The sequence below is a fragment of the Berghia stephanieae genome, chromosome 8 (assembly GCF_034508935.2).
Source record: "Berghia stephanieae isolate SIO BIC M18660-M18661 chromosome 8, UCSD_Bste_1.3, whole genome shotgun sequence".
Lineage (NCBI taxonomy): Eukaryota > Metazoa > Mollusca > Gastropoda > Nudibranchia > Aeolidiidae > Berghia > Berghia stephanieae.
Window position 1 is genome coordinate 292,567 of NC_088367.1, and position 19,182 is coordinate 311,748.

The 19,182-nt window shown below is 38.8% G+C and overlaps 1 long non-coding RNA gene across 1 annotated transcript; it reads left to right on the forward strand.

Moving 5' to 3' along the window:
• The first annotated feature begins 3,237 nt into the window (after positions 1–3,237).
• On the forward strand, positions 3,238–19,178 carry LOC144977753 (uncharacterized). The gene is made up of 4 exons (XR_013646393.1): positions 3,238–3,251; positions 6,752–6,822; positions 12,640–12,801; positions 19,042–19,178. It is a non-coding gene; the product is annotated as an uncharacterized LOC144977753 (long non-coding RNA).
• The last annotated feature ends 4 nt before the right edge of the window (positions 19,179–19,182 follow it).

Here is a 19,182-nt window from a genome sequence, read left to right on the forward strand (position 1 = left end):
AAGTCTTTTATTTGCCTATGTGAGAGAGAGTGTGTGTGTGTGTGTGTGTGTGTGTGTGTGTGTGTGTGTGTGTGTGAAAGAGAGAGAAGAGGGGGGGGGGGTGTCTTTGTCTTTGTAATGGATTTAGCAATACATGGCAACCTGGGCGGGATCCTTACTTTGACATGATCAGTGTATGTATTATCCAGCTCTATATCTCCCACTTTCCAGTGTTTTCACAAACTTATTTTTCTTTATATTTATATATCTACCTAATCAGGGATTTCGTTATCAGCATTTCCTATCGATGATCTTCCGAATGTTGTAAATAAAATGACATGACAGGAATTTACTTTACTATTTATTTTATAAGCAAATGAGATTGGTTGTTGAATGTGTCCTTGAATAATACTTTTGTGAAAAGATTTATCTATCACAGTGGGAACAAATCTGTTTACAAAATATAATAATAAAATTTTAATAAATAAAAAAAAAAGAAAGAGAAAAAATGAAAAAAAAAACATTTTTAACCCACTGACTCTCGGGGTTTCGGGGACCCAATTTGACCCCGTTGTCGGCAAAGTTCTCATGTTTTTTTTATTGATGTAAAATATTTGTTTATTGTTACTATATTGTCTTGATATTTGAATATGTTAAATGTCATATAAAATAAAATAAAGTTTATATTATAATGAAACAAAACAAAAATATGTCTTCAGTTCAATATCTTTTCATTTGTGGGTGTTTGAGTGAGGAGCAAAACTGAGTTACACTTACACAAAATCTCTTTTATTTTATACATTATACAATCCATTTCGATTTCGAGTATCGTTGAGTCCAAAAAAAAAACAACCCAACCCCTCCCCCCCCCCCCCCCCAACAAAAAAAAAAAGAAAATTTAGAAAAAACATCAATGATAAACAGAAACCTAGGAAAGGTAACATATTGTACATAATTGTTCCACAGAAACAAAAAGTAATAGGTCGTTCCATCAACCCTAGTTATCATATTCATATAATCCAAAACTTATTGAGGGTATGGAATTTTACCAAACAGTCGTTTGGGCAAAGAGGCACCAAGAATATGATACTGGAACACTTGAGAGTAGTAGTAGGTAGTACAATGTTTCCGAGTGGCAGACCCAGACAATTTCAATTACCCCGGAGGTTTGTTTGGATAAACCAAACGAGCAACCCCCCCCCCCCCCCCCTAGACATTCCTGAAAATTATTTTTTTTAAAGTTGCCGGTCATTTCACCATCATGTCTTAGTCTTATGTCATATTGTGATACCTGTGCTCAGTTGCTCGGTGACACTCCTGTTTTTATGACAGCCTAGACAGATTGGCGCTAAATGTCAAAAGTGACACAAGACCAACGGTGTTCTTTGATTAGGAAATTGTCGAAAGGGAGGGGGGGTGCTGGTGATGGTATTTCTCAAATGATATAATTACGTAGTGATATCACATCAACCAAACGATAGAGCTAAGAGAGACGCATGCGCAATGTTATGTTGACTTTCTCTCTGTAAGGGCATGTGCATTCAGCATACATTTCCCACTCCTCCTATTCCATTCTCACTTTTCTGTGTTCCCCGGCGGGTGGTTGGATGGGAGCATCACCCTTGAATCATATACCTATGATGTTCGCTTGGGTGTACGATCCGATAGTGATGTCGTTTCTTCTTCTCTTTACTAGCCTTTCCTGCTTCTTTGGTTTGTGATTGTATTTTTGACAGGGGAATATTTTTTTTCCTGTAAATCCTCTGCCTGTTTGTTCTTGGTTATTTATAATTTAGCTTATGATATCTTTAGGTTATGATTTTGATTGACATTTGTACTATTTTTGTTAGATTGCTTGTTTTTTTTTTGTTTCAGCGGTCTCTCATATAACCTCATTTGTGTTGGAAGAGACCTAAAGCAATAAACAAACAAAAAACGGCAACAAACAAACAAAAAAAAAAAAAATCTGTGTTCCCCGGAATCCGAGGACGAGAATAATTGCTTGCATACTTGGGCACCATCGAATACTTCTTGTGTACGTATGGTTCTTTCTTTGAAAGATAAATTAGTCATTTTTCATTCGGGGAGGGGGGGGGGGGGGGGTGGTCTCCTACAAAGCTACCAACCTCACGCGAAAAATACGTATTCTTACGTTTTTTCGGCCATAGTACGCTTGTACGACTTTTTCGTATATTGTACGTGTTTATTGTGTCGGTACGGTCGCGATAAGGCTTTCAAATTTTGACGTGCAGGAGTATAGGAGTCCTATAGTCGGCCCAGAGGTCACCTGCTGCCATCTTCTACCTCCCCCCCCCCCCATATGTTTCCCTTTCCATGTTGCTCTCTGTTTTTTGTTCTTGATTGAAATTGCTCGATTTATTTCCTGAGCTAGGTGGGGATCCTCAACTGAGAGAGAGTCAAACGCATTTTTTTTTCATTATTATTTTTTTTAGATTATATAATATATATATATATATATATATATATATATATATATATATATATATATATATATATATATATATATATATATATTATATTATATATATATATTTCCCTTATAAATCATCTTTCATGTACTATAACTATAAGAGTCATGAATTTAGGATGTGTTGTACTTTGTGAACATTGAATTGTACCCATGGCCTACTACGTCATGAGTGCACCCTATCTTTCATAGCGCGATTCGTTGCTTGTGCCTGCATGAGACTTTTAGTATGGGATTTCGCCAATAATTTACAGCATTTCACGGCAACATACAAGAAAGTGACAAAAATGGTCAAAAAAAACAAACTACTTTATTAAACGAAAACAGATAATGTGGACGTTTCAGGTTTCCCCTTTATCAACAAAACACGATAAATGAAACACTAGTGACGAATGTGATATGATATGATATATATATATATATATATATATATATATATATATATATATATATATATATATATATATATATATATATATATATCGTTTGTAGTGTTTCGTTCATCGTGTTTTGTTGGTAAAAGAGAAATCCGAAACGTCCGCATTATCTGTTTTCGTTTAATAAATTTAAGCTTACATCCAATTTCACATTGTTTTTAAATCATTACCATTATTAAGAATGTGAACCATATTACGTCATCACATTCTGCGGTGATTAATGCATGGGAAATCTTAACAAATTCTTTTGTTTATCAGTTGTTTTGATTTAATCACAATTCTCTCCTTCTTTCAAAACAAGTCTTGTTGGCTTCTAATTTTTACAAAAAGTCTTATTTCATTACGAGGTAATTTTGTCTGTTAAAGGTTTTAGACTATTTCACGTGTTTGGGCCATCATTTATAAGATAAGATAAGATATACTTTATTGATCCTTGTGTGGAAATTATAATTTTCTATCACAACACAATTCGGTAATAGACTAGAATAAAATAAAAGAAATATCAAATGTTAATCAATTGGGGAGACATTCCATAAGCTACTACATCCCAAGTATTCTTGTTCTTTTTTTAAAAAAGTCTCCCCCCTCCCAAACCCCCTACACTAGAACTTCTGGGGTTTGGGAGGGGGGAGACTTTAAAATAAAAGTTTCCCCTCTCCCAAACCCCCTACGAGAACAAGAATACTTGGGATGTAGTAGCTTATGGAAGGTCTCCCAAAAATTGGCAAAGAATATTTAGTCATAAAAAGTAGAGTGGAACAACAAGCGGATTTATCATGGTGACTTTGTGTCGACTATAACTATAATAAAATTCCTGTCCAATATAAATAAATAATCGAATGATTATGAAGATACTTTGTAAACTGGTATAGGCAAGGAATCTACCCAATGGAAACCGTACGGTGCTCTTATTGGCTAACCAACCAGCGGCCTCGATGAGAAAAATATCCGCCATTTTTGATGTTGGCTGGGAATCGCGTTACTATAGTAAACAAGCGCTGATCGGCCGTTCATGAAAACAAGTTGCTGCTCGCTCGTTTAACTCAAAATTATTCAAAACGATCTCTCTAAAATGATATAAATGTGACTTCTTAAGTTTTCTTCACGGTCAAAACCACACAACATTCTATTAATGATTACGTCCGAGGCAAAAAGGAATATTGACAGGTCGACCGAGAGTTGAACTCGTGAGACGACAAACATCAATGCGAAGTGTAGCGAGAGTCAAGCTATTGTTTGTCTTGTCCTATTCTATATAGAGAAAAGGATAAATAGTATGGCCTCGTGTGTGAGTGGTTGCGTGTCATAGTCTTGTTTTTAAATTGTTTCTGTTGTTTATGTGTGTAGTGATGACTCTCTCACACTCAATTTCAATGCCGAAAGAGGAATTCCCGCACACAAGAAAGGGGAATTGGGGTGGTATTTGGCATACATATTGTATAGTATCTAGTTCTAAATAGATAACTGATTAGAATTATATTATGATATATAAACACAATGCCAAATACAATTCCGAAGTTTTCTTATTTCAAATGAAGTAAAGCTCCAAAACCTAATGGTAGTGATTGTAGTACTGAGTGTTAGTGAGGTGATGTGGTGTTGGTGGTGGTTGTAGTTGTAGTAGTAATAGTGATGATGATGTGGTGGTGGTGATGATTGTAGTTGTAGTAGTAGTGGTAGTGATGATGATGTGGTAGTGGTTGTAGTAGTAGTGGTAATGGTAATGATATGGTGGTGGTGGTGGTTGTAGTAGTAGTGGTCGTGATGATGATGTGGTGGTGGTGTTTGTAGTAGTAGTGGTAATGATGCGGCTATGTGGTCTAGTAGTATGACACTCGCTTCCGGATCGGAAGGTCCTGGGTTCGAGCCTCGCGCTCGGCGCATAGTTGAGTCCTTGGAAAAGGCTCTTTACTCACATTCTCTCACCGTACTCAGGTGTAAAATGAGTACCTGGCCGTTAACAGAGTTGTCTTTGTCCGAAAAATTGTAATATCGCCTAACAGGCGTCATGTCCCGTCCTACATGGTAAATGTTGACCAGGGACCCCTTGTAAAGAGCTTTGAGCACATTTAGTAGATATTGCACTATATAAAGCTCAATTTAAAAAAAAAATATTTCAATGATGATGATATGGTGGTGGTGGTTGCAGTAGTAGTAGTGGTAGTGATGATAATGTGGTGGTGGTTGTAGTTGTAGTAGTAGTGATAGTGATGATGATGTGGTGGTGGTTGTAGTAGTAGTGGTAGTGATGATGATTGTTTTGGTGGTTGTGTAGTTGTTGTATGGTGGTATGGTGTAGTGGTGTTGCAGTAGTGTGTGGATGATGTGGTTGTGTTAGTTGGTATGTATAGGTGGTGGGTGTTGTAGTAGCGTATGGATGATTGGGTGGTGTGTAGTGATGCGTGATGATGTGGTTGTGGTGGTTGAGTGTTGGTAGTGAGCTATTGTGGTAAGGTTTAGTATTGAGTAGTGGTGGTGGTGGTTGTATAGTGGTGGTGTGTTGTGGTATAGTGGTAATAATGATGATATGGTGGTGGTGGTTGCGTAGTAGTGGTCGTGATGACGATGTGGTTTGGTGTTGTAGTATGGTAGTATGTGAGTGCGGTGTGGTTAGTGGAGTGATATATGTGGGGTGGTGGTTGTAGTAGTGTGTGGGTGTGATATTGTGGTGGTGGTTGTAGTATGGTAGTGATGTGGGGTTGTGTATGTGGTGGTGGTGTTGGTAGTAGTGGTAATAATGATGATATGGTGGTGGTGGTTGCAGTAGTAGTGGTAGTGATGACGATGTGGTTGTGGTGATTGTAGTAGTGGTAGTGATGATGATGTGCTGGTGGTGGTGTAGTAGTAGTGGTAGTGATAATGATGTGGGGCTGGTGGTTGTAGTAGTAGTGTTAGTGATGATATTGTGGTGGTGGTTGTAGTAGTAGATGATGTGGTGGTTGGAAAACACATTACAGGTTATTATAATACATGATTACACACATTCTCTAACTTCATTTTTTGACAGCTTCGTTGTGCCATAAATATACGCAACCGTTCTGAAACATTTTATTGTGGATTTTGATATTGTTTGTTGTTTTTCTTGTGTCGTAATGTTGACATAGATACCGAATGAATGGTAATTACTCCATTCTCAGCCAACAACAAAATGGCGCTGAATGCTTTCATTGGTGGACACTTTTTAGGCTTCGTACGTATTTTCATTCGTTTAATTCTATGGGTATAGGTTAAATGATATTATACTAAAAAGTAGAGAGGGATATAACATCAAAATCGTGTTATTGCGATTGCGTAAATATTTCATAATCTAAGGAATAAATAAATTATTTTGGGTGATCACAGTGGTTTGGTTATTACCTTATTCATAGAAATATTTATCATGTGCTTTAAAGTAAAAGGGTGTAGATAAGAGATTGAGCAGGAGTTATATATTATTTCTAAGCAGTAAAATGTTCTATAAATATAAATATAACTATTGAATCCCCTCTATATAAAATTATCCTTATTTCATACATAGATAAATGAATATGTTGGTTTAATTTTTTTAAAATAACTTTTACTTTAAATAATACTTTAAACCCACGATGTGGGTTCATTATTATAATGGGGGAGGTGGAGGAGGCTTCTGATAGCTCAGTCGGTAAAATACTCGCTTCACACACGCAAAGGGACCGAGATCGACCCCGGGTGAAGTCGAGGTTTGTTCGTTTGTTTGGGGTTTTTTTCTGACCCGCTTCCCTCCCCCCCCCCCCCCCCCCCCCTCATCTCTTGTTTACCCAGCAATATATATATATATATATATATATATATATATATATATATATATATATCCAATACACTTTAACAGATCAAGTGTCAACATGAAACGAGCTTTGCTGATTTCGCTCGCAGTGCTCTCTCTGGCTCATGACGAAAAAGGTAAACTTTTATTGTCAAATATCACAAAAAAGTCATTTATTTGTTATTTCAAATATCACAACCGCGTCATTTATTTGTCAGGTCAAATATCACAACCATGTCATTTATCAGTCGTGTCAAATATTACAACCATGGAATTTATTAGACATGTCAAATATCACAACCATGTCATTTATTTGTCAGGTCAAATATCACAACCATGTCATTTATCAGTCGTGTCAAATATCACAACCATGGAATTTATTAGACATGTCAAATATCACAACCATATCATTTATTAGTCATGTCAAATATCACAACCATGTCAATTATCGCTCGTGTCGAATATCACAAACATTTCATTTTTTTATTAATGTCAAATATCACAACCATGTCATTTATTAGTCATGTCAAATATCACAACCATGTCATTTATTAGTCATGTCAGGCCCCCCAGGAAAACGCGACCGATGCGGCCGCATAATTTGCCACTTACCGCAATGCGGCCGCATAATTCACCTTTTACCGCATAATTATGCAAAATATGGTTTTTAGCGTGAATTTATGACCATTGTATGAAGAAAAATGAAACCAAAAAAGTCCGACGATGTTCCCAAATACGTGACTGTGACTTCCATTTAACTTTAAAGGGATCCTATTCCAATTCCAAGCAGGGTTGCCAATTTGGCAGATTTTCTGCCAAATGTCCTTTTTTTGGCAGAATTTGAAGTCGTCTGGCAGAGAAAAATCGGTTTGGCAGTTTGGCAGATATTTGGCAGATTTTACTTTCCGAGGCCTAGGGATGAATGTATAGGTCTACAACATGTTTTCCATGGCAATTTTTATGTATTAGTGATTTTTTAAACTTGGGAAATGAAAAAAAAAAATTATGTCATCGGCCTTGAGAATTTTTTGTTTAACAAAACTGATGATTTTTCAAAGGGGGTACTATAAATAGTACGGTTTGGCAGATTTTTGTGGTATTTGGCAGACTTTTAAAATCCAGTTGGCAGAATGCCTGAAATTAATCTGGCAACCCTGATTCCAAGTGTACGATTTGATTTGTCTTCTTGAGATCTACCCTGCTAAGCTGCTCCTGTCTCCACCTTGGGATCAACTTGAGAGCCTCACAAAGCTGAAAACTGTACCCGAGGAGGAGATCAAGAGGTAGACCCGGCAGCTTGGGGCCCCTCGCGTTGAGGAACTCCATCACCTCTTCTGTTGACGTGCCACATTTTTGGCAGTCCATTTCTGAGGAAGTGCCAGCTTTGGCTGCTTGTGCCAAGTGGTATATATACACCACGATCAACAGCGCTGGTGCTGCGCGCAGTTTTTCTGTTTACAATCTATTGTCAGACAGGCGCAGGAGTCTTAGCACAACGTCTCTACATCTAGCTTGTCTGTGCTACAACAAAAAATTAAGTTTTGAATTTGCGTTGTAGTTCTTTATTTTTGAATTGGTTAAATGTAAATAAAGCAATGGAAAAAATTTAGACAGCGATTTATGACTTTTTTCTTGTTTTGCATAATTTGTAATTTCCCTTGCATAATTTGCCTTTTTCCCCCGCATAATTTGCAATTTCTCCCGCATAAATTGGGATATTTTTTTGCATATTTCCGGGGGGGCAGTCATGTCAAATATCACAACCATGTCATTTATCAGTCATGTCAAATATCACAACCATATCATTTATTAGTCATGTCAAATATCACAACCATGTCATTTATCAGTCATGTCAAATATCACAACCATGTCATTTATCAGTCATGTCAAATATCACAACCATGTCATTTATCAGTCATGTCAAATATCACAACCCAGCGGCGTAGCCTGGTCATTTAGGAGCATGGGGCTGGATTTGAGATGGGTTGTCGCATATATATATATATATATATATATATATATATATATATATATATATATATATAAATAGAGAGGAGAGAGAGAGAGAGAGAAGAGAGAGAGAGAGAGAGAGAGAGAGAGAGAATTTGATGCACTCAATTATTTTACCAAAATTTGTATGTTCTTTGTAACTTGTTCATCATGCCTGGCTAAAGATAAGCGATAGCCACTGTCAATCTGTGTGAAGAGTACCAACGGTTTTCAATCTAGTGGTGATATTTAAATGTAAGTTAGACTTCTGATGGTTCAATGCTCTCTGTGTTAAATTTTTCAAACAGGTAAATCCACTTCTTGTCCAAGACAATTCTGTATTGCTGTTATCGCCAAACAAAATACAATTAAAAGAAAATAAACTCTTATTTTCTATTCTCACCGATAGCCAAGGAAAACGACTATACCAAGCTTTATCAAATAAAATGATCGATTCTGTTTCCCGTCTTTAATAGTGAGTACAAAATCATTTGGTTGATGGGGACCGAGACTTTTAATCAAAAGTTTATTTTCCCTATTCAAAGAACTGGTATTGATAGCCAACAGGTAATCAACGTGATTCATCACACTTAATAGCAATTAATTAAAATTTTAAAAACAAACACTGCACACATCAGATTAACACTCTCAAGTTAAAAGGGACAATGGGGAATTCAATATCACATGCCTGACACGCCTCGAAGAGGGATGGGTAACAGGTACAACACGATTGCCATTAATTAGGTCATTGTATGTGGCTGCGAGTAAGAAAGCCACAATGACTCAGTTCAACGTCAAGATGCCTCTTGATGCCCACAGTCATAGCACACGGCAAACGTGAAATGCATCGCCTGGTTGTACCGTGGGAATATGGCTGGAAGCCTTCTCCACCTTTAAAGCCACACGCTGTACTGATTGGTCAGGGGCACGAGTACAACTCGAGCTGTAGTAAATTCAAAGCGGTGTGATTGGTTCAAGTTTTGAGGCTCTGTAAGGGTTTTTTAACACCAGGTCAACAATGAATTTCATTGTTTGTGAAACAGAAAAATTAAAAGTGTGACTTTTTATTGTTAAATTCTTACATACTTTCAAGACAATGACGACCTGTGGCTTAGCCTTAATAGCCTTTAAGGCCCTACGCCACTGTCACAACCATGTCATTTATTAGCATGTCAAATATCACAACCATGTCATTTATCAGTCATGTCAAATATCACAACCATGTCATTTATCAGTCATGTCAAATATCACAACCATGTCATTTATCAGTCTTGTCAAATATCACAACCATGTCATTTATCAGTCATGTCAAATATCACAACCATGTCATTTATCAGTCATGTCAAATATCACAACCATGTCATTTATCAGTCATGTCAAATATCACAACCATGTCATTTATTAGTCATGTCAAATATCACAACCATGTCATTTATTAGTCCTCGAGTGTATCACAAACGCGTCATTTATGCGTCATGTTAAGATCACAACTCAATAAATTGACAAGAAATCAGTCATTTTAAATCAAAGATATTATTATTATCTGATTTTGTAAACAAAAACATCATTCGAACTATGCTTACAATATAAACAGGATTTGTACATACTGGTATTCGAGAATTATAATTGAATTCTTAAAAACAATATTAAAAACGTAAGCCTTTAAATTACGACAAACATGCACTAAACGTACTCAAGGCGTTTTACCACAGGTTCCTAGCCAACAGAAACACTTAAATGACAGACAAGACATAACGCTGTAAAGATCTGAATAAGTGTGTATGAAAAAGGTGCCAGACAAAGCAAGAAAGAAAAATACAAGAAAAAAAATTCCAAAAAATCAGTCGACCTCGACTGGCGTCGACTGATTTTTTGGGATGTTTTTTTTTTCTTGTATAAGTTCTTAACAACGCCACCACCACATTATCTCATTCGTCTATAGTGTTTTATTCATCCTGTTTTGTTGATACAGGGGACACCCGAAACGTCCATTTTATCTGTTTTCGTATATTAAACTGAATCTTACTTTCAATCAATTTCACATTGTTATTTATTTCTTCGAGCTTTGTGCAGCAACATTTACATTACCTTCGCATCATCAAGAAAACCATTCTTATTCTAACTAGTTGATCACGTGATGTTTACGTCAAACAGGCTTACGACATGACATGTCTTGCGATAGCTATCTAATAATAGACCAATAGCATAAGATAAAATAGCTTTAAATCAGATTATTGGATATTTTTGAATCGACGTGGATTGGGTAGCATTAACAACACCATCGTGAGAAGACCGTGGGAATGGATAAGGCATAATATGAAGAAGGGGGAGGGAAATATCAGCAACTAACTGTGCCCAACCCCGGACACCAGGGTGACGAGATTTATATAATAATAATGATGATAATAATAATGATAATAATAATAATAATAATAATAATAATAATAATAATAATAATAATAATAATAATAATAATAATAATAATAATAATAATAATAATAATAATAATAATAATAATAATAATAATAATAATAATAATAATAATAATAATAATAATAATAATAATAATAATAATAATAATAATAATAATAATTCCCTTTATCCATCCCCAAGGGGAAATGTGTCTTTAGGGTCTATTCCATTGAAAAACTGGAATAACCCAGGTGACTTGCTCAATGCGTAGCCATCGTTATGTTATAGTCTGACACTGAAATCCAAAAGGACTGACAGTTCGACGTCATTATTTGGTCAGTGTCAGGCCGTAGCCATCGTGATGTTATAGTCTGACACTGAAATCCAAAAGGACTGGCAGTTCGACGTCATTATTTGGTTTTTGCACCGCTTAGTGAGTTGTCGTTCGTAGAGCTCATGGAAACAAGTTATTTCATTGGTTGAACTATTGAATACAACTCACGATTTGTTTTCTTTTGTGGCAAAAGTCTGGCATTTTGACGTCATTTTTTGGTCAGTGTCAGGCCATAACTTTACTAAGGCCACACTCAATGCCACACAACGAGACGGGTAGTCGAACTCGGTACCTTTTGGGTACGAAGCAAAGACCGTACCGCTGAGCCAGAAGAAGAAGGTCCAGGATGATTTGGAGGAGAACAGCGGAGGGAGAAATGAGAGTGGTGGGTGGGGGCGGGGGGGGGGGGGGAGACCTGGAGCTCCCTGAAGATGATGGTCACGGACAGAGGAAAGATGGAGGTCCTTCGTTACTACCCTACATGCGACATACTACATGCATAATGGGCAGTAAAGGAATAGGGTCAGATCATATAGATAGTATACGCTTTGCTAAGAAGCTCACAAATATGTGTTACCATGAACGTTTATAGTCTGGTTAATACAGTTTGGTGAGAATTACTCAAAAACGAGGATGGCAAAAAGCAGTAACAAAGACCTGAGTGACGTCAACTTCATAATATCTATTGGCCTCAGTTTGTTTTATATAGAAAATGGCACCTCGTGTTTTGATAATGGTTAAGTTATAGGATTCAATAGTCTGATGTCACGTCGCCCAGCAACACGGCCATCTAAACAAAGAAAATACGGTACTTTTTATTCTTCATGCTGTCTAGAACTGTTCATATGTCATGTGATCAGAATGTGTAAAAGTCAAAACATGATCAGATTTATGTTTTTCTCCTCCGGATTACACTTTATGCTCGTCGGAGGAATATTTCATAAGGGCGTCCGCCATTGTTACGATAGTTTAGAGCCAGTTACTAAGTTACTATGCGTCATTACGAGAGAAGTGACGTCACGACTGTTAAAGCCTATTATTTTTATTACAATATTTTTATCCGCAGATCCTTTTTTTTTTTTTTTTTTTAACTTTTTTTTTTGTTTTGTTTTGTTAGTTTTTTCCTTTTATTTATCTATTTTTATTTTTTTTTTAATTTTTTTTTTTTTTGGTCTTCTGGATACTAAAGTGCATCTGATTATTTATTTAAACCCCACAGACGTCTGTCAGATTGGAGAATGGAAATATTACTCTGATATTGACAGATATATAATAGTTCCAAACGTCACGGCGTCCTGGTCTCGTCAACAAGCGAACTGTCAAAGGCATGGCGGGGATTTGATCATTATAACAGATGAAAAAACAAACAAGTTGATATCCAGTAAGTTGATTGTGTATATGTAGGTCTCTCTCTCTCTCTCTCTCTCTCTCTCTCTCTCTCTCTCTCTCTCTCTCTCTCTCTCTCTCTCTCTCTCTCTCTCTCTGCGCGAGTGTGTGTGTGTCTGTGTCTCTGTGTTTGTGTGTGTGTGTGTGTGTCCATAGGGAGGGGGTGCATGGAGGAAATGCAAGTGACGAGAGGCCCAATCGGTAAACTAAGTTTGTCAGTTATTCCGTCTCTCAGTGTCACATTTCCAACGCATCAATTTTTGACATTATTTTCTATTGATACAGATCGTCGCAAACGGTATAGCACTACCACCACCACCACCACCACCACCACTACCACCACCACTACCACCACCACTACCACCACCACCACCACCATACCACACACACCACCCACTACCACACACCCACTACCCACCACACCACTCACACCACCACCACCACACCACACCACTACCCACCACCCACCACCACCACCACACACTACACACACCCACCACCACCTACCACCACACACCACACACCACTACCCACCACCACCACACACCACCAACCACCACCACTACGCTATCACCACACTACACACACCACCACTACCACCACCACCACCACCACCACCACCACACTACCTAACCACCACTACCACACACCACCACCACTACCCTACACCCCACCACCACACCACCACCACCACCATACCCACACCACCTACCACACCACCTACCACCTACACCCACCACCCACTACCGCTATCACCACACACACCACCACCACCCACACCACCCACCGCTACACCACCCACCACCCCACAACCACACCACCACCCACCCACTACCGCTATCAACCACCCCACCCCACCCACTCACCACCACATACCTACACACCACACCCCCCACACTACGCTATCACCACCACCACTACCGCATCACACCACCACTACCTATCACCACCATACCACCACCACCACACCACCACACCACCACCACCACTACAGCTATCACCACCACCACCACCACCACTACCACCACCACCACCACCACCACTACCGCTATCACCACCACTACTACCACCACCACCACCATCATCACTACAACCACTATCACCATCACCACTACCACCACCACCACCACCACTACCGCTATCACCACCACTACTACCACCACCACCACCACCATCACTACCACCACCATCACCATCACTACTACCACCACCACTACCACCACTATCACCACCTCCACCACCACCACTACAACAACCACTACCGCCACCACCACAACCACCACCACCGCCACTATCACCACCACCACGACAAAGACCCGAATGAAATCAACTTCATTCTATCTATAAATAGAACAAAGTTGGCGTCACTCAGGTCTTTGTTATTGTTTTTTGCCATCCGCGTTTACGAGTAATTCTCACTAAACTGTATTAACCAGACTATTAACGTTCAAGGTGACATATAATTTTGTGTGTTGGCCGTTATAGTTCCGGATGGCAATGTTGTGAGTTACTTAGCCAAGCGCATACTATCTATAAACGTTCAAGGTGTTGTGTGTTGGTCCGTTATATTTCCGGATGGCAATGTTGTGAGTTTCTTAGTCAAACGCACAGCATCTATATTATAATCTGAACAACCATACCCGTACCGTGGAATGGGTGACTGAGGTCAGTTGGGGTGACAATTGTCCGTTCCACAACTCGAGCGCACGGGTTGACGTGGATAGCTTCACAACCTTCCGGTCCTACTAATTGCCGTCCGGAGCCGTTCAGAGGTCATCTAAAGCATTCTCAAGCCATCCGGAGGCCCTCAGACCTGTACGAACCTTTCCAGAAGTCGTCCGCCTTCCGAAAGCTCCTCGTTCTGCGCCGGACGACTCCGGACGGCAATTAATTGGACCCCCTAGTAAAACTAATTGCCTTCCGGCGTAATTTGAGGAGCTTTCGGAAGGCGGAAGACTTCTGGAAAGTTTTGTACATGTCTGAGGCCCTCCGGATGGCTTGAGAATGATATAGATGACCTCCGGACGGCTCCGGGCGGCTCCGGACGGAAGTTAATAGGACCCCAACCTTCTGATGGATTTTAATGATAATTTGCTTGAACACAAGAATTGTTAGTGACATTAAGCCGATTTTTTTATTTTTTTTGCATCGGTTACAGTATCGTAATGTAAACAATGGCAGTGATTGTTAAACATAGCGAACCACACCGGTTTTACTATCGATGGTACGTGTCTAAGTAAAATACCCACTGTTCTGTCGCTTGATCAATAGAACCAACACATAACGCAATGTGTAGCTTTAAACGTTTATAATATGATCAAGAAAATCGTGTGATAACTAGTCACCCATTTGGAGGTATGAAAACAATAACAATAATCAGAGAGAAGTCGATATCATTCGCGTAATAGGCTTCAACAGTCGTGACGTCACTTCCCTCGTAACGACGCATAGTAACTTAGCAACTGGTTCTAAACTATCGGACGCCCTTATGAAATATATCTCTCCGACGAGCATAAAACTGTACCCAGAGGAGAAAAGTATTATAAATATGATCATATTTTGACTTTTATACATACTGTTCACATGACATGTGAAAAAGTTCTATCCAGTATGAAGAATAAAAAGTACCGATTTTCTTTGTTTAGAACCAAGCAGCTCGTTGCTGGGCGGACGTGACATCAGACTATTGACTCCTCTTGCTTATAAACAGCCCACTATGTTTGTCCGAGCACGTGTGAATGTGTGTCACAAAATTCCATTTTTTGATGGGTCAAAAATCTACTGAATATTTCTTTGGAATACAAAAGATAGATTGAGAATGTTAAATCATTTTCTATCAGAATGTGACTTAGGACCTTTTGAAAGTCGCCTACTCAAAAGGATTCAATAGTCTGATGTCACATCCGCCCAGCAACGAGCAATTTGGTTCTAAACAAAGAAAGTCAGTACTTCTTATTCTTCATGCTGGCTAGAACTTTTTCACATGTCATGAGATCAGAATGTATTAAAGTCAAAACATGATCAGATTTATAATGTTTTTCTCCTCTGGATACACTTTTATGCTCGTCAGAGAGGTATTTCATATGGGTGTCCGCCATTGTACCGATAGTTTAGAACCAGTTGCTAAGTTACCATGCGTCATTACGAGGGAAGTGACGTCACGACTGTTGAAGCGTATTATCCTGTTGTAACAACTCTCTTTCTCGTTTTTATCTCGTCAGCCATGATAACTACGTTAACATGGATTGGATTGGTGAAAGAAAAACATGATATATGGAAATGGGTAGACAATAAACCTTTGGTGAGTCATTCTCATCTCTTCCTGTTCATCAGCTTCCTCTCCCTCCTGCTCTGCTGGATTCTTTTCCTCCTCGTCTTTCTCTTTCATCCCCTCTTCCTTCCCTCTCCTACTTCTCTTCGCCTCATCCCTACTCCCCCCCCCCTCCCCCTTTTCTATTCCTTTATTCTCTTTCCTTTCCTCTCCATCCTCAGCATCGTCCTCCTCTTTCTCCATCGATAATAAAAACATGTGTAGTTTGCTATGTTTACCAATCTCTGCCATTGTTTACATTATGATGACTGTCCGAGAGGCGTGGTTATCTAGGTGTATATTATGTGTGACCTTGAATGTTTATAGTCTAATTGGTAGAATTTAATGAGAATTATTTAAAACAAAAACAATGAACTGAGTGACGTCAGTTTCGTTCCTTCTTTTCACGGAATGTTCTGAGACGACATTGAAATAAAAACGGTTGAGAAAGGTTGGAAAGGCCATGAACAGAGCTAAGATCTATGGAGAACAAAAATAACCGATAGTTAGTTCGTTCCTCAGGTGGCCGTTGTATAGTCATAGCTTGACCCCCGTAGCCTTTGTAAAGTTATGGTCTGACACTGACCAAACAATGACGTCAAAATGCCAATCTTTTGCCACAAAAGAAAGCAAATCGTGAGTTTAATTCAAAAGTTCAACCAATGGGACCACTTGTTTCCATGATCACTACTGGTACGTTATATCCGACTCGCGAATGTTGTGAGTATTTTACCTAAATGCATAGCATCAATAAAATTGTAAACATAACCACGGTTCAAGCTTTACAAAATGGAATATTGTGAAGTTGGATTTTTCTAAAACTGTGAACACGTTTTATTATGTAGGTCATTTTGAGCACAATTTGCAATGCTACCGATTGTAGGTCATTTGGACACGATTTGCAATGCTACCGACTGTAGGTCATTTTGAGCACAATTTGCAATGCTACCGATTGTAGGTCATTTTGAGCACGATTTGCAATGCTACCGATTGTAGTCCAATTTTGAGCACGATTTGCAATGCTACCGATTGTAGGTCATTTTGAGCACAATTTGCAATGCTACCGATAACTCGAGCTCATGGAAATATATAATATTTAGGTCATCCTCACCAGATAATTTATCTCCTTAGGCACTACAAACGACAAATCATTTTTTTACACTTTGTTTTTGGTGATCATCATCATCATAGATTGTCGCTCCAACACCGAACCCACTCCACAGCATCTGGGGAGCAGACTCTTAGGTCATAGTCAGTGCAGCTGGGCCCATCCTGGCATTCTCTAAGGATGTGCTTCATCGTCTGCTCGATACATCTACATGTACACAAGCTGGCCTCGGCCAGCCCCCACTTTTTCATGCTTCCAGCTGTTCTCTCAAGTTTTTCCCATGCTCTATTGGGGGTTACCGATTCATTCCTAGGGGGCTTAGTTCCGTTGGGCAGTTCTTCTCTCGGATCTTCAACGGCTTCATTTGCGTGATTGTCCAATTCCCTCCATGTGGAAAGTCTGTGCACAGCTGCATGGAAAGGATTTATGCTTTCTTCCGTCATGAAGATCTTTCTCGACTTCAGATTACTAGTTGTTGGGTTATGGTTATGGAGAGAGTGCATTGAGTCCATTTCCTGTTTATATTTCTGGGCTTTAGAATCGGTGGCTCTTCGGATGTGGGGAGTTGCAATGCCAGCCATCCGATAGAGGACTGAAACTACAGTTGGTTTCAGGTTACCAGTAATAATCCGGCAGGTGTTATGTAGCTCAGGGTCAATCTTTTTGGCATGGCAGTATCTTGCCCAGGCTGGTGATTCTTGCCTTGAATCGTGACCTAGTTGGCAGGGAAGTGTCAGACAGACCTTAACGAAGGCATCGCTCAGCCTTTTCTTTTGTTTGTGATCATCTATCAAAATACGGCTATCGATGATATAGATAGAACTAAGTTGACGCCACTCAGGTCTTTGTTATTGTTTTTTTGTCATCCATGTTTATGAGTAATTCTCACTTAACTGTATTAACCAAACATATAAGCGTTCAAGGTTACCCATAGTTTTGTGTGTTGGTCCATTACATTTCCGGATGACAATGTTGTGAGTTTCTTAGCTAAGCGCACAGCATCTATACGCTTAGTTTTTTGACAAATCTCATAACATCCGCCAGCCGGATATAACGCACCAACACACAAAACAATGTGTAACCTTATACGTTGATAGATAGAACAAAAATCGACTTTAAACGTTCAAGATTACACATAGGTTTGTGTGTTGGTCCGTTATATTTTCGAATAGCAATGTTGTGAGTCTCTGAACCAAGCGCACAGCATCTGGTCTATAGATAGTATGCGCTTGGCTAAGAAGTTCATAACATTGCCATCCGGAAGTATAGCGGACCAACACACAAAACTCTGTGTAACCATGAACGTTTAAAGTCGGGTTAATACAGTTCAGTGAGAATAACTCACAAACGCGGATGGCAAAATACAACAACAAAGGCTTGAGTGACCTCATCTTCGAACTATTTTTAGTCTGATGGATACAATTTAGAGAGAATAACTCAAGAAATAACCGGCTAAAAACTATAACAAAGAGGTGAGTGATGTCAATTTCATTCTATCTATATGGTCTTGTAGTCAGACTCTCGTTTGGGACCTTTGAAAAGCCTCTTTACATATTGAATTTTCTCACCGTACTGGGTGTAAAATGAGAACCTAGACATTAACGATTGTGTTTCTGTTTGAAAAAAAAAAATTGTAATATCACCTAACAGGTGTCATGTCATGGCTCATCTTATCTGTTGTGTAGCTGTTGGCTAAGGACGCCTTATAAAATGCTCTGAGCACATTAATTTACTGGATATTGCGCTATATAATTTCTCAAGTTTTAAACTTTTGCTATCTATTTTTGTTCTGTTTTTAAATTTATTTTTTTTTTCAGAACGACACAGGTTATGAAAAATGGAAACTGGGATTGCCTGTTTATTCTACCAAATCGTGCGCATATGTTGAGCGTGATAATAAAGAACTGTGGTGGGGGTCTGATGTGTGTGTCGAGACTTATAATGCCATGTGTGCAGCA